Raw genomic sequence first — 3,452 nt, forward strand, 5'->3', positions numbered from 1 at the left:
TGGCGTATGCAAATAAGTTATGCTAATGAGTTGTGCTAATGAGCTCCTGCACCTCTTTCTCTACGAAATGACCCCTGCATTAATTTGCTCTGGAGCCCTCCTCCCTGAGCTCAGACAAAAATGTGTGAGCCAGAGGCTAAAAAAACTGTGAGCTAGCTCACACTGACTCAGCTTAGAGGGAACACCGGCCACACTCATACCTGTCCTCGGTAGTCCGGTAGAGCAAGCGCTTCCGATCCACTCAGCCGCCCTCTGTAAGTGGTGACCCCTGCAAGAGCCTTCCCCCCGTGCCCACCTTGCCTTATGAAGTGGCTCGTGACGTCATAGGGAGACTCGATTTCAAGGGGTGGGGCAAACTCAGGAGAAGGATGGCTTTGGGTCCCTGCAGGAGTTGGGAAGGGAGACGGCGGATCTCTGCAGGTGTTTCGGGGACGTCTCCCTGGCAATGTGGCACATTGCAAAGGTTGATTTGTGGTCATGGCCTTAAAAGATTTTTATGCCTTTCTTGCCCGGGGTTAAGCCAACTGCTCGAAAAGGGTCTGAACCATTTTTGTGTGGGGTGTGTCCAGCAGCGGCCACACACAGCACATCGCCGCAACCTGAAGCTTCCCCAGGAGCAGAACAGAACCAAAGTTTCAACTCTACCGGCTCATTACGGTAGATATTAAAGTATCACAGGTGTGCCAGAGGTTTTGCGGAGTTTTAGCCGAGGACTGAGACGCAATCCAGCCCCAGTTCCGCAACACTGGCCAAGAGTGGCTTAAAAGCACATCGCTACGAGGGGCGCGTGGAGGGGTGTGTGTCTCAGCATCCTCTATTAAAATGCCACGTTCATCTCCGATATAAGAAACCCCCCCCAAAACCAATAAGCATTTGGGGCCACATGTTGTAAGTAAAGGGATCCCTCCGGCCGTCTCTTAAAAGATACATTTGTACAGACACACCCTCGTTTGAGTTTGGGGACTGGCTGTCGAATGACGCAGCGGTTTTTGGCCCGCCCTGAATCCTTGGATCGCGGGATCCTCCTGCCGTATAAAGTATTCACCTATCTTTCTCCACCCACCCCCCAAAAGGAACTGCAGAATGATTTGGGGAGGGGGGGAAGCCCACAGGAGGGCAAAGGCCATCTTTGTCCGTGTGTCCCTAGAAGATGCCCCGGTATCGCCATGGCAACACCTGGCTGGGCCTCCAGTGTGGTAGCTGCCTGTTACCATGGGAACGAGGAGGATTCCCCCCCCCTACGTCTAGGGTGGTACCAGGCGAGAGGGCAGCTGAGCTGGAAGAGAAAGGAATAATGGGAGGGGACGGACAAAGACAAGGGGGTACCCTGTATCCTGCTTGGAGGTGGCAAAATACGGTGAACAGTGTGCATTCTGTCCCTCTTCCGTCATGCTCAGGGGACCAGGCTCGGTTTGACATCCACACGACAGGGAGGGGCTGTGGCTCAGTGGAAGAGCCTCTGCTTGCATTGCAGAAGGTCCCAGGTTCAATCCCCGGCATCTCCAGTTAAAAGGACCAGGCGGGAGGGGATGGGAAAGACCTCTGCCTGAGACCCTGGAGAACCGTGAAGTGGGGCTGTGGCTCAATGGTAGAGCCTCTGCTCGGCATGCAGAAGGTCCCAGGTTCAGTCCCCGGGATCTCCAGTCAAAAGTATCTGGCAGTAGGTGATGGGAAAGACCTCCGCCTGAGACCCTCGAGAGCCATGAAGTGGGGCTGTAGCTCAGTGGTAAAGCATCTGCTTGGCATTCAGAAGGTCCCAGGTTCAATCCCTGGCATCTCCAGTCCAAAGATCTGGCAGGAGGTGATGTGAAAGACCTCTGCCTGAGACCTTGGAGAGCTGGAAAGAGGGGCTGTTGCTCAGTGGCAGACCATCTTCTTAGCATGCAGAAGGTCCCAGGTTCAATCCCTGGCATCTCCAGTTAAAAGGAACGGGCAGGAGGAGATGTGAAAGACCTCTGCCTAAGACCCTGGAGAGCTGTAAGGAGGGGCTGTGGCTCAGCGGTAGAGCAACTTTGGCATGTAGAAGGTCCCAGGTTCAATCCCTGGCATCTCCAGTTAAAAGGAACGGGCAGGAGGAGATGTGAAAGACCTCTGCCTAAGACCCTGGAGAGCTGTAAGGAGGGGCTGTGGCTCAGCGGTAGAGCAACTTTGGCATGTAGAAGGTCCCAGGTTCAGTCCCTGGCATCTCCAGGTAAAAGATCTGCCAGTCGGTGATGTGAAATACCTGTGCCTGAGACCCTTGAGAGCTGCTGCCAGTCCGAGCAGGCAATACTGATTGTGCTGGACCAAGGGTCCGATTCAGTAAGAGGCAGCTTCGTGTTGTTATGTGCTCAACAGCTCTGTGAACGGCTCAAGGGCACCCGATGTTTGAACCCAGGTGTCCAAGTAAGTCCCTCGTTGTGTCCACAATGTTGGCTGGTTACATGGATGCTAACGGCACAGAAACCCAGTCGAGAAGAAAAGTTGGCAACCTGACGTTGAGTCCTGCCCTTGAAAAACAAGTTCCCAGTCTCGGGCATTAGCAGCCACCCGTCATGCAGGGAAGGGGACTCCCAATTCATGGAGGCCACAAAAATATAGTCCCAGATGCCAACTTTCCACAGCTTTCCTTTTTCAGAAGCACCAGTAGGGGGCAGCAGGTGCTCAGAGCACAGAGAAAGCTCAGCTTCCTAGGGCAGAATGTTGGTGGATGCAAAATCCTCTTTTGCGTCTTCCTGGATCTCTTGAGAAGACGCAGATTTGGGCTTTTTATCATGCATGCATTCAGGTTTTTGTTTTTTCTCTCCATGCAACTTTGCATCCTGACAGGGGAGGAAAGGAGACCAATTAGGAACGGCAGCATTTTGTAATATTTCCATTCTGGGGGTAAACAGTCGCTTCGGCGTTCATTTCAAAGTCGGGCGGAAAGCCAATTTCTAGTTTAATATGGGCTTTCTCAAAGGCTAACATGTCAAGTTAGGGGGATGGGGGGGGATTAGATATTGTAAAGTCCCTCCCAGGAGGAGGTAAACAGTAAATAGTTCAGATCGTAAATTGCCATTTTCATGCAAGAGGACTAAATTTCATGCAAGCCTTTTCGGTGGCGGCTCCTACCTGGTGGAACGAGCTCCCAGAGGAGGTCAGGGCCCTGCAGGACCTTGCACAGTTCCGCAGGGCCTGCAAGACGGAGCTCTTCCGCTAGGCTTTCGAGTAGGAGCCGCCACTACCACCACCACCAACAACAACAAAGTTGGAAACAGCAGGGTATTGGAATGGCCCGTGATGAACAAACTACGGCACTATGGCGCGTGGACATCACTGAGTTCAAGATCTAAGTATCCTCCGATACTATCTCTAAATAGAAGATCATCATTTGTAACCATCTTGAAGCACTTTAATTTGTATATATTGTGATCGTGTGTTTTTATCTTTTTTTAATGCATTATTTATTGAGTTTTACAACAAACAGAGAA

General features: G+C 51.9%; 1 non-coding gene across 1 annotated transcript; it reads left to right on the forward strand.

Moving 5' to 3' along the window:
- The first annotated feature begins 1,433 nt into the window (after positions 1-1,433).
- TRNAC-GCA lies at positions 1,434-1,505 on the forward strand. Its single transcript has one exon. It is a non-coding gene; the product is annotated as a tRNA-Cys (tRNA).
- Positions 1,506-3,452: the final 1,947 nt, after the last annotated feature.

This window comes from Gekko japonicus, unplaced genomic scaffold (genome assembly GCF_001447785.1).
Source record: "Gekko japonicus isolate JY-2015 unplaced genomic scaffold, Gekko_japonicus_V1.1 scaffold3908, whole genome shotgun sequence".
Taxonomy (NCBI): domain Eukaryota; kingdom Metazoa; phylum Chordata; class Lepidosauria; order Squamata; family Gekkonidae; genus Gekko; species Gekko japonicus.